Source organism: Pseudophryne corroboree, chromosome 7 (assembly GCF_028390025.1).
Source record: "Pseudophryne corroboree isolate aPseCor3 chromosome 7, aPseCor3.hap2, whole genome shotgun sequence".
NCBI classification, from domain to species: Eukaryota; Metazoa; Chordata; class Amphibia; order Anura; family Myobatrachidae; genus Pseudophryne; species Pseudophryne corroboree.
Window position 1 is genome coordinate 438,540,899 of NC_086450.1, and position 13,803 is coordinate 438,554,701.

Here is a 13,803-nt window from a genome sequence, read left to right on the forward strand (position 1 = left end):
CTCCTATAGTAGCATTGACTAAAAAAGGAGCGGACCCTTCCAATTGGTCACCTGCAGCCGAGTCTGCCTTTCGGGCCTTAAAGCAGGCCTTTGTCTCGGCTCCTGTTCTCAGGCACCCTAACCCGGAGCTCCCCTTTATAGTCGAGGTAGATGCCTCAGAGGTTGGAGTGGGGGCTATCCTATATCAGGAAGATCCGGAGTCTCAGGAATTACACCCTTGTGCCTTCATGTCCAGGAAATTCTCCTCCGCAGAATCCAACTATGACGTTGGTAATCGAGAATTGCTGGCAGTTAAATGGGCTTTCGAGGAGTGGAGGCATTGGCTGGAGGGAGCTAGGCATACTATTACAGTGTTTACTGACCATAAGAACCTGCATTATATTGAGTCAGCTAAACGGCTTAATGGTCGGCAGGCACGTTGGGCATTGTTTTGTTTTTTTTAACATTTCTTTTCTTTATTGAAGCATTTCACAGAGAAAAGTAACAACATTCACATGAGCGTTGTGAGTTATGACACAGAAGAAATACAGTGCATATGACACAAAACATGCTGTACAATGTGGGGAATATGTCAAGATTCAATATCAGAGTCATGGCCAAGTGTGACAAACACAATATTATAGTTCGACAACCAATGGTCATAAGACCACCTATACCGCCTGGAGAGATGGGATCATGCGACGACCGCGAGCTCTACACTATCGCAGGTGACGGGAGGATCTCTAAGAAAAATCCTGGTTTCATACCAAAGCGTGTTGCGAAAACAATGAGTAATGGCCTCTTTAGTAGGAGTGGGCAACGTCTCTATAAAACTTTCCCATGTTGCAAAAAATTATTTGGTGCGTGACTCTTTTTGGAGCGAGGCCTCTAACCAATCCATGTGACATATAAAAAATAGTTTGTCTTTAAATATCTCTAAAGTCGGGACAGAACATTGTATCCACATTTGCAAAACTGCCTTTCTGGCGGCTGATGAAATTGCTAAAAGTAGTTTTTTTACGGACTTGGTTGTTCTAGTACCAGGGGGGAGCAGGCCAAAAATCGCCCACTCTGGTGTGAAGGGGACATAATTCACTAAATGAAAACCGTCTCAGAAGTGGGCAAGCCCATAAACAGTGATAAAGGTCTGCCGTGTGATGTCCACATTTGGGGCAAGAAGGATCATCCAAGAGGCCTATCAAAAATCCCCTATGAGGAGAAATATATGACCTATGAAATATATTGAGATACATCTCTGTGTATTTGGCCGCTGGGAACATAGTGGTGGAAATATGTAACATGTGTAATAGCTTATCGGCATCTAGGTGCGGAAAATAGTCTAACCATTGGGTTATTCCTGTTTTAAATGTAGAATGTTCTATTATGGTATGGAGATGTTTATAATAGAAAGAGATAGCACCCTTGGATTTCACTGGTTTCAATAGCAAACGATCCAGATGATTATCCCAATCGCCCATCGGCAATAATCTAGAGACCTTACTAGCGTAATGCTGGGCTTGAAGGAAAGCAAAATTCTGGGGGCCAATGCATGTATATTTAGATATGGCCTCTGTGTAAGATAGTGATCTATGAGAGTCAAAATTAATCAGCTGTCCTACATTGCAGAGCCCTTGTGAATCCCATTCAGTAAAAGGATAGGTAGCCTCACCACTTTGGAAACTGGGATTTCGTAAGAAAGGCAAGTGGATAGACAGGTGTTTGTGTAATTTATATTTATGTCTCAAGGATAGCCAAACTTTTCTCGTGGTCATTAAAAGGGGATTAATAATCAAGTCTGCAGAAATCTCAGCATCAGTTAGATGTAAAAAAGCTATCAAGGATATATGAGGAATAAAATTTTGTTCAAGAAATGAGTCAGTATAAATTTGAGCACCAGATAGCCAGTCCCTAATGTAGCGGATATGGGAAGCATAGCTATACGTCAAAATATCCGGAAAGTTAATTCCCCCATTGGATTTAGGCTGACACAATTTAAATAGACCAATTCTCGCTCTCTTATTATCCCAAATGAATTTCCTAAAAGTCGATGTTATCTGTAATAGGTCTTGTTTAGAAAGAAGGAGGGGGAGAACTTGCAACGGGAAAAGGAGTTTTGGAAAGTATATCATTTTAAGGATATTTGCTCTGCCTAAAAAGGAAAGTTGTAAGCGATCCATATCTCCAAGATCCTTTAAAATTTTAGAAAGCGTTGTCTTGATATTAATATCATAGAGATTTACGATATTTTTAGGGAGAATAACGCCCAAGTATGGGAGTCTCTGTTTCGCCCAACTCAGGGGCAATTGTGCCGCCCATAGTGGCCTATAGAATCCTTGTTTCAAATAAAGCGCACTAGATTTCTCAAAATTAATAAAAAAACCAGAAAGAGATCCCACCCTATCCAGCAAATCCAATAGTGGAGTAAGAGAATGTTTAGGATTGGATATATATATTAAGACATCATCCGCGAATGCAGTAAGTTTCACCTCAGCTGTGCCAATAGATATACCTTTCAAAACAGGCCAGGAATCAATTATACGAAGTAGGGGGTCAAGGGATAAATTAAAAAGTAGGGGAGATAAAGGGCAGCCCTGACGAGTGCTTCTGGACATAATAATAGGATCACTCCTTGTGCCATTAATTAAAAGAGAAGTCATAGGAGAGCTGTAAAAGATCTTTATTAGATTGACAAAATTAGGGCCGAAATTTCGAGTCAACAATATTTTAAATAGAAAGGGCCAGGATACCGTATCAAAAGCTTTTTGAGCGTCAAGGCTCAATAGCACGTTTGGAACAGCAGGATTATTGTTGGCTGCAACTATAGCTGCAAGAGCCGTACGGATACCCTTAACTAATTGCCTACCTCGGGTGAAACCTAATTGGTGTGACGTACAGAGAGAAGAAGAAAATGATTGTAATCTAGTAGACATAATTTTGGACAGAATTTTAAAGTCTACATTTAGTAAGGTAATGGGACGATATGAACTTAGCAATGTAGGGTCGCGGTCCGGTTTCGGAATTAGGGTAGTGAAAGCAGTGTTGAAAGAAGGATAAGATGGGCATTTTTTGTGTATGGTGCAATAGAGTTCTAATAGAGTCGGTACGATGTCTGTGGACAAGATTTTAAAATATTCTCCCGAGAAGCCATCAGGCCCGGGGCTATACAGGTATGTAGGGAAGAAATTGCCGACCGTATTTCTTCTTCCGTGATTTCAGAGTCTAAAAGATCTATTTGGTCAGGTTCCAAGCTTGGCAAGTTGGCCTCCCTAATTATATCTTCTAACAATTCAGAGTTCGACGGCCTGGCAGAGTATAAATTGCAATAGTATTCATGGAAAGCTTATGATATGTCCGACGTTTTTGTTAGACAAGAGGAGGTCCCAGGCTCCGTAATAGAGACAATATGATTTCTCCGTTTGTATCCCTTAGTTAATGAGGCCAGTAAACGTCCCGTCCTAGCACCCCATCTATAATACTTGTTTTTTGTAAAATCTAGACGTGCCTGCGCTTGAGAAAATAGGAAATTTTCCAATACAGATTTGGCTTGAGTATATATAGCGAATTTTGTCTCCGAGGGATCCGCAACATAGTCTGCAAACGTGGTCTGTAGCGTTTGAGAGAGGGAATTGTATTGGTCTTTCTGAACTTTATTGCGACCGGACACATACGAAATGATACAGCCTCGCATCACAGACTTCGATGCTTCCCAGAAAAGGACCGGGTTATCCCAGTGGGCAATGTTATTATCGACATAGTCTAACCAATTACGCCTCAAGCAATCCCGGAATTGTTCAGACTGAAATAAATATGCAGGGAATTTCCAATTGCGATGAGCTTGGCCCAGGTTCGGCAATCGAAATGAGAATTCAATAGGCGCATGATCCGAAACCAGTATTTCAGCAATATTAGCTGATTTCACAGCAGTTATCAAATTATCCGCTACTAAAAAGTAGTCTATACGGGAAACAGTGTGGTGGACCCCCGCATGAAAAGTATATGTCTTGTCAGACGGATTGAAGAGTCTCCAAACATCAGTCAGGTGGAGTCCCAACATAAATTGCACAAGTGCAGACCAAATGGGAGAATAACGATTGGACGGAGCCGGAGTCTTGTCTATGGCCGGATCATGCACCGTATTGAAGTCCCCCCCAACTATTAGTGTGAAGGTCTCCCTTTGTTGTAACAGGAGGGCGATCCGTTTCAGAAATTCCGATACCTGGGCATTAGGAGCGTATATGTTTAAAAGTGTATATGTGGCATCTCCTATCTTAACATCTATCAATAAGTATCGACCATTAGGGTCTAGCACTATGTTCAAAATTGTGTATGAAAGGTGTCGCGCTAAAAGGATAGCCACGCCTCTAGACTTATTTGCATATGGGGCTGAAAAGCAATCACTTAACCAACCGGCTCGAAGGGACGAGCCATCCCCCTCCCTCCAGTGGGTTTCCTGCAAAAATATGATATCTGGGTGAAACCTCTTAAGGTGGGATAGGACTCTTTGACGCTTAATGGGGGAGTTGAGTCCCCCGACATTCCATGAGAGACATTTAATCGAATCGTTAGGAGGTGTATATGGTAAACTAAGAGTATTACTTGTCGTCATCCAATCCCAGTGTTAGCATTTCTAAGTTCGTTGTAGATTCCTACGAATGTTTTGCAGGTCCCCCTATCCCAGCAAGTAGGGGGTAACCCATAGAATACCATCTCGGCCACATGACCCCATCTCTCCATTCCCACAGCACCGACACTTAGCTCAAAAAATAGAAAAATCAACATTCTGGATGTTGCACAATCAACAAAACATGGGAAATAATGCTTCAATAACATTTTCTGTATTTTCTCAAACCAAAAATTAACTTGGCGGATCCCAGCGGTGACACTGTGATCGACCAAAACAATCATCAAAAAACAGACAGTAAATATGAAAAAGAAAACTAATTTCCAAAGTGCTAACATGAACATCCCTTTCTTTGGGGGCCACAGTAGCAGCAAAATGCGGCTCCCAGTCGCTAAAGGGGTAATAGAACAGAAATAGAATAATAGCACATTTTATAACACGGACATTTAGCGATTGGGAGACCTCAGGGAAGGAGATACTGGTGAACTCAGGGGAGTGGAAGAGGGCAAAAAGTGTTTACGAGCTTCTTCTGGATTGTCAAATAATAAAGTATGACCATTATCAGTGACCCTCAACTTAGCAGGATATAGAAGGGCAAAACGTTTCTGTGATTCCACTAGGAATTTGCAAACTGACGAGAAAGCCCTACGTTTTTGAGTAACTATTACTGAAAAATCCTGAAAAATCAGAATACGGTTATCGTCAATGACTAGTTTACCCAGTTTCTTATATGCTTTCAATATTATTTCCTTGGTCCTGTAGTCAAAGTAGCCGGCCACCACCGGTCTAGGGTGGGGATTGGGACCGTCCCTCTCAACCCCAACCCTATGGACTCTTTCCACCTGGGGAAACTCTATCTCCTCAGAAATGCGAGGAGCATTAACTAATTGGGAAGTCAGGTATTCTCTCAATACGGTGGGCTTGACATGCTCCGGGATACCAATAAACCGGAGGTTATTCCTCCTATTCTCGAGATCATCTAATTTTTCTTGGAGTTCCCGAATCATGCCAATGGACGAGTCAGCCGAGGACTCAGCATTCTGTACCGTATCCTCTAAATCACTAACTCTCTGCTCTACCTCCGATAATCGGGAAGAGTTGGAGGCAACCTCCCGTATGGTAGATTGGAGCGATTCCTTAAATTCGTCTAGTTTCTTATCAATATGGGGCATAAGCACCGAGAGAATTTCTTTAGCAGTTTGAGACACTGGGGCAGGCGTGTCCAGTTGGGGTGTAGGGTCCAAATTACCAGCCATAGTTGCCTTAGGATGCGAATGGCCAGGAGAAGAACCACCAGTTTTTTGTGACTTTCTCCTAACCATGCTGTCTGAAACGGTCCTATTTAGAAACCTCTCCATCAATTATAAAACACCGAAGAGGACAGGTCCAGAGGGCTCAGATATGGTTCACCAGTAAATATAAGAATCAGATGAATTGCATCTGAAATCGTAAAGTATAATACCCCAAAGGGAAATGTAAAACCTAACATCATAATAGTCAAATAACAAATACACCTACCAAGGAGTGTGATAGGGAACTGCCAGACGGCATAGCGGTACTCCCGCCAGAGACACAAAGAAGAGGGAAAGAGGAAAAAGCAAAAAAAAAAAAAAAAAAAAAAATATATATATATATATATATATATATATATATACACACACACATATATAAATAAAAATAAATAAATCAATCCACTAGTGAAGTTGCGGATTATAAACTCGGGGGCAGTAGGCTCAAAGGTGGTGAGTAGTAAATAAATGGAAAGGGAAAAAAAAAAAATTAAAATAAAATAAAAAAAAATTAAAATAAAGAAAATACCACACACAGAGAGACGGTCGTGTCTCAATAGCAAAAATATTTGGACAAAATCAGAGTATAAATTAATAATATTGTATCAGCAAGGTAGATAATATGAACAATAATAGTAGTCGGCCACAAGGTGGCAGTGTCTACCAAGCCAGTGAGCACAATTACAGACACAGCCCTTGTAAAATCAATGTGAAGAAAAGGGGAGAGTATGTAATAGCATTTGAGTGAAAACGAGAAGGAGAATAGGGAAGCAAGGGCAGCATCAGAGAAGTGAGGAAATGAGAGGAATGGTAAAATAAAAGTAAGAGGAGTGTTTAATAAGTAAAATGAATAAGAAAAGGCAGTGAGAGAAAACAAAAGACGGTAATGATACCAGGCAAGCTCCTGTATGCAGCAGTTCAGTAATGTCCAGGGACCTCAGCAAGGACCAGGGGCTGCCACAGCAGAAGCAGAAGGCACCAGCAGCACCCCTCCGGATCAAGATGGTCAGCTGTCCACACTCGGAACCACCAGGATCCCCAGCAGGACACAGGAGAAGCAGCAGTTGTTATATAATACAGCTCCAACAGAGTATCAGGCTTCCAAGCCGCGGCAGCGGGCCCTCAAAGGCAGGAGGCGGGCATCAGCGGGCATACAGCAAGGGTAGGACCGTCTGCAGCACTCGTCCCTGGCAGCGGGTACCTTTCCGAGCAGGGGTCGCACCCTTGAGGGAGGCAGGGTCACCACGGAGAATATCCAGACGATAGGCGGCAGTTCAGGGGGGTCAGCTCAATGCAGGGGAATCAGTTCGACGCGGGCGTCTATTCCCCAGTCAGACCAAGCCAGGGGAAACGCAGGAGGCTCCCATCAGGAAGCGACCATCAAGGAGGTGGACATCTGGAAGGCATGTAGACGAGGCAGCAGGACCATCAGTAGCGGAGGCCCCCGGGCAAGCAGCAGTCAGTCACTCCGGAAAACGTCTGGGCAGGTAACATACAGTTAGGGTGATGCAGCCCCGAACACCCCACTCCCTCGCTCCCGCCTCTGCCAAGCCGTCACGGGGACTCAGTAAGCAGTGAGACACAGCCGCCGCTCACAGCATCCACATCCGCAGCCCGATCGCAGCCCAGGTACCCGGAGGGCAGCTCCGGAATGTCGCGTCCGCAGACACACAGGCGGTGCTCCGTATATAGACCACAAGAATATGGTGTGCCAGGGGAGTAGGGCAGCAGCCCCCGCTCGGACCCGGACACGACAGGCTGTCCAGTATTGTTCGTAGGGGAGCACAAGCGGGCGGGTTAGGGAGCGCGGACACTCACCACGCGGCGGCCCATGCACGGGCCCGACTCCGGGGAACAGGGCTCTCACCCAGATCACCACTCCGAAACAGATATCAGCGGGTACCTCTATATGTGGGGGAGACAGTCCCGTGTATATAAACCAGAGGGGCAGCTGGAGATTAGGTAGATGGCGATGGATAGAGCCAGTATGAGCAGAGCTCAATTAAAATGTGGCCATCTTGGATGCGCCACCCACCGGAAATCCTCTGTAGCTTTATAAATAATCCGGGCATTGTTTTTTTACTCGTTTCAGGTTTATTATCACTTTCAGGCCCGGTTCCAAAAATACTAAAGCTGATGCCCTGTCACGTTGTTTTCTTCCGGTTCACAATAACCATCCTGCTACTACCCCCATAGTTCCATCATCTGTCATCCGGGCAGGCCTCACACAGGATTTATTTACTCAGTTAGTCCAGCTTCAACAGCAGGCTCCTAAACCGACTCCTGCTGATCGTCTCTTTGTCCCTGAATTTCTGAGAGGCACTGTTTTAGCTGAGTTTCATGACAACAAAATCTCTGGTCATCCAGGTATCACTAAGACCTTGGAGTTAGTGTCTCGCTCGGTGTGGTGGCCTAGTCTTTCTAAAGATGTAAGGGAATTTGTCCATTCCTGTCAGGTTTGTGCACGGCATAAGGTTCCTCGTTCATTGCCGATCGGGCAACTCGTACCTTTAGCCGTTCCTCTCAGGCCATGGTCACATATATCCATGGATTTCGTGGTGGACCTTCCTCTTTCAGCCGGATTTCGAGTCATTTGGGTGGTAGTAGATCATTTTAGTAAGATGGCTCATTTCATTGCTCTTCCCCGATTACCCTCTGCTCCAGGGTTGGCAGTCTTGTTTCTCTGTCATGTGTTCAGGCTCCATGGGTTGCCCAGGGATATTGTCTCTGATCGGGGTCCGCAATTCATTGCTCGTTTCTGGAAACGTTTTTGTGCCTCATTAAATATGAAACTTTCTTTAACATCTGGGTACCATCCACAATCTAACGGACAAACCGAACGAGTTAACCAGTCATTAAAACAGTATTTACGGTTGTATTCGGCCAAATTCCAGAATGATTGGTCTGAATTTCTTCCGTTAGCCGAATTTGCTTATAATAACTCTTGTCATTCTTCCACCAAGGAGTCCCCATTTTTTTCAGTCTTTGGCTTTCATCCTAGAGCCAACTCTTTTTTTCCTCATTCTCCAGTCTCCTCGTTGACCTTAACCTCCCATCTCAGAACAATTTGGAGAAAGGTGCACCTTGCCTTGAGAAAAGCTGCCTTCCGAGAAAAGAAATTTTCTGATAGGCTCCGACGTCCTTGCACTTTTAAGGTGGGAGATAAGGTATGGTTGTCTACTCGCAACATCAAGCTCCGACAACCTTCGGCTAGACTGGGACCCAAATTTATTGGACCATTCCTTATCATTAAGAAGGTCAACCCAGTTGCTTTTCGGCTACGCTTGCCGAGATCTCTCAAAATTGGCAATACTTTTAACTGTTCTCTTTTGAAACAGTATTTTTCTTCCAGGAGATTTCCTCGGAGGACTTCCCAGGGTAGATCTCCGGTGGATGTTCAGGGGCAACAAGAGTTCTTGGTGGAGAAGGTTTTAGATTCTAAGCTTTCTCGGGGTCGGCTCTATTTTTTGGTCCACTGGAAAGGTTATGGCCCTGAAGAAAGATCTTGGGTGTTGGATAAAGATTTACATGCTCCCAAGCTGAAGAGGATTTTCTTTCAGGAGTTTCCTCAGAAACCTGGCTCTAGGGGTTCTTTAACCCCTCCTCAAGGGGGGGTACTGTTAGGCGCGGCGGTCTTCGGCCGTGCCCTGACTGAGCAGCGGTCACGGCTGCCGCGCCTCTCTCCTTCCCTGTCCCCCGCACGGCGCCTAGCAACGCCAGGACGCCGTGCGCACGATAGCCGCCGGGTCCCTGGCAACGCAGGACGCCGTGCGTGCAGGGCCGCCGGGTGCATAGCAACGGGGACGCCACAGGTGGACCGCGTTCCCCGTTGCTAAGAATAGTTAATTAGGTTGCTCGTGCAGCAGGGCAGCTGCACGGCAACTAGTAATTAGGGTCTGGGGGCTGGTCCTGCTGGCCCTCCTGTTATTGGCCAGCAGGGCCTTTTTATGTGAGCCAGCACACTGCAGCCCCGCCGGTGATAGCTTCTTGTATGCTGTTCCTGCCTTGCAGAACTCTGTTCCTGTCAGCTGTGTTTGGTGGATCTTGCTCCCTGCCCTTTGGTACTTTGGAGGTCCGAAGCCGGTCCTGGGAATCCTTCTAGTCCTTGCGAACCTGTTTGTCATCTGGGGTTCTCGCCCGGTTTCGTGAGTAGCGGCTTCTGCCGCGTGTTGCGGCCTATGCCGCTTAGTGTTTACTTTACTGTGAATTGGTGCATTTGCGGAGGTTTCCGCTTTCACTGTCCTCCCCGGAACTCGGCGGTGCCGTGTAGGGGAGTGGACAGTGGTTTCTTTGTAGTTCTTTTCCTTTGGCGGCGTGCCGCACATACGTTTAGTTTTTAGGTAGTTTATAGCCCCTAGCGTGGTTGTTTCAGTTAGAGGTCCCCTTGTTATTACCCTGTCTCACTTCACGCCTTGTCTCTCTTTAAGACCTGAGGGGGCATCGGAGTTGGGCAGACCTAATCCACCCTTCAAACGCGGCTGCCATGGGCCCAAGAAACCATAGTCGTTCAGGCGTGAATTGATAACACGGGTAAGACAACGGAGGTAGGGTGCTAGGGGCTATTTCCTTCCCATTTCCCAATCCCAGCATTCCGTCTTAGTGCTCAGGACTCACTACATAAGATCTCCCCTGTCCTGAGCATCAGGATCGTAACAACACGCTTTACAAAGGGGTGAGAAGAAAGTCGGTAAATACAGTTTGGATGGTTATGCCGTGATTAACGGTGTACCCACCGCTTTTAAATTCCAAGGTTGTTTTTATCAAGTCTGTGGTGCATGTTACAACGCGGATGATGAAAACAAACTGACTAAAATTACATATGGTCAACTGTACCACAAGACGCAGGTGAAGTTGCACTACCTTAAACGATGAGGCTTTCAGATACGTGAAATCTGGGGTTGTGAATGGAAGTTTATGCTAGAGTCTGATGAGGGTCTACAGGCTTTTATGAAGGGTAAAGAATTACACGAACCCTTGGAACCACATGGTGCTCTTTACAGCAGATGCAAGAATGCCATAAAGCTGTATCACAAAACAGATTGTGATGAAAAAATTCACTATTTTGACTTTACCAGCCTGTACCCTTTTGTCAACAAAACTAAAACGTATCCTATACAACACCCGCACATCATTTATAAGGATTTTGTTGATGTCACAAAGTATTTTTGTTTTGCCAGGGTTAAAGTTTACCTGCCTCGTGGGCTTTTTTTTTCAGTTCTGCTGGTTAAAATGGGAGTTAATTTTTCCATTATGTCGCACATGTGCTGAGTTTGGACAGACTGAACCGTGCGGTCATGATTCAGAAAATTGGAAACTCATCAGTACTTGGGGGTCATTCCGACCTGATCGCTCACTGCAGTTTGTCGCAGCGCAGCGATCAGGTCAGATCTGCCCTGTTCTGGGTGTCCTCCCCGCATGTCAGGAAAGATGATCGTAGCTGTGCTAAATTTAGCACAGCTACAATCAACTCAGAATGACCCCCTTGGTGTACTATGGAACTAAATTTGGCTGTAGAAATGGGTTGCAGAGTATGTAAAATCTATGAGGTGTGGCATTTTGATGAGAGATTTGATGATTTGTTTTTAGGTTGCATTAAAACGCACCACAGGGATAAACAAGAGGCATCTGGTTATCCTGATTGGTGTACAGACTCTGTGAAACTAGTATATAGATGCCTATCAAAAAAAATGAAGGTGTGTCTTTACAGCCTAATCACATAGAAATCAACTCGCCAAAAGACAAATTTGTTACAAGGACCTGTATCTATGTATGTATTTTGAGGACTAATGTTGGTCCTTCAGATTGAACTATACACAATCTCAGGAGAAAGTTAATGAAAATTTAGAAACAAGTGGTGATGCTGCTGTTGATGTCACATACCGCACATCATATGAAATGATTGATACTCTACAACACTGGGTATTCCCTGTGAGTCTCCTCCTCAGGTACTGACCCAGCCCAACACTGTTTCGCTTCCAAGACCAACATTAGTCCTCAAAATACATACATAGATACAGGTCCTTGTAACACATTTGTGCAGTCTCCTGACAAACAGTATGAACCTTGTACTGTCTTGTCAATAAGTTTGACCCTGACAGACTTACTACTCAATTGACCATATAGTGGTTTCATTAATACAGATTGTCTGTACTGGTCGGGTTGAAATGGGTGTACGACTTTGAAGTGTCTGCATCCTTTCTTATCTCATTCCCTGAGGCAGGACCAGAACATTTTTATATATATTTCCCTCAATTCAACCCAATGTGCACAGAACTTACTTTGGATCATATTTTCTATAATGGGCAATTACACTGATTTTAAAGAATATCGCAATAAAGTTATGTTTCATCAGCATTACTTATGACTAACTTGATAATTACTATAAGTTATTTCAATTAAATAGGAGTGCGCCCACACAAGAGCCTTCTTTCTTCTCCCCTTTTTGACATATGTTTTTCCTGGCTCTGGGCGCACCACCAAACTGGACACAGATTTGAGAATTTATATATAAAATCGTCCAATTTTGTTTTTTTTCATATTAAATGTGAATCCTTGTATGACCAGTGCCGGGTCGCTCCATTGTTGTTCCAGTGTAGCAACATGCCTAATACGTGTCTAATGACTGACCCAGACAAACTTTTTGAATACGCGTTTTTACCGTACTATGAGGTGTCTGCTTTGGACTTTATTGACAATGATACAGTTATGGTAAATTGGAGGTATGCCAAAGACCATTATACCAGGGGTGCAATTTCTAATGTAAATATCGCTATTTTTACAATGGCTTATGCTCGTGTTGAGTTGTACAAACTATGTTATTTTGTGAAAACGCTGTTGCAGCACGTGGCTACACATATGATTCATGTACCTGATAATGTTGTTTGGTTTTAAACCTGTTGGCAACCTATATATGACCAACTTTTGTGTGATTTCCCCGGTATGCATTTTATAGAGGGTTTACCCGAATCTTTTAGCGATGACCAACTTTTCCCCCCTGATAAGATTAATTTAACAGTGATTGATGATCTGATGGATGCTGCTAGTAATAATTCTGAGGTTGAGAAAGCTTTCACAAAGTATGTACATTATCGTAATCTATGTATCTTGTACCTTGTCCAAAACATATTTCTCCAGCTGGGTCCACAGGTTATCCACAGGATAACAATGGGATGTGATGGAGCGATAGCAGATTGGCACCAAACGATCACAAGCTTTCAGTCCTCCCAGGATGAAACGGGTCCGTCTATATATCCCCGCCCACTGGCTCATTCAAGTCAGTTTTTTGTTTGGTGCAGCAGGAGCCGGATCATGGTCAGAGGTCTTCTGTTTCTTGGCAGGCCTAAGCTTTCTTATTTTATTTTTATAGTCTTACTATGGTTTTTGAGTGATCTTTCCTAACACCGTCATATACGCATATTGAAAAGAGTCGTTCCAGCAGCTCTCTGCCGGGTCGCAACAATGCTTACCCATGGTACAGTGCTGTCTTGGTGCGCGTCTGTGTCAGACATACTAGCAGGTTCAGAAGACGAAACCATGCTGTGGCCAGAGCACGGGGAGAAGGTAAGGCATTGGTTCCACTTAGAAGGGGAATACGGACAGAGCCGCACTGTATTGGGAGGAGACTACCAAACAGTAGCTGGCGCGCTGCGACCACGGGTGCTCCAGCGATAGGCCTTAGGGATCATAAGGCACCAGGAATAGCATGAGTCTGTGATCCCTAGGGTTTATGTCAGTGGTGGGGAGTCAGATGCTCTCCTGGTCGCCCCTCCCTTCAGTTCATGACCAGTTTCCGTCGGTCTCCTGCCATGAACTGTTGCCTCACTTCCATCTCAGACACTACCATGAGGGGTCTCAGTCACAGCATAGGCTGCTGCATCTGTGCTCACTAAATGCTACCGCGAGGAGACCCGGTCG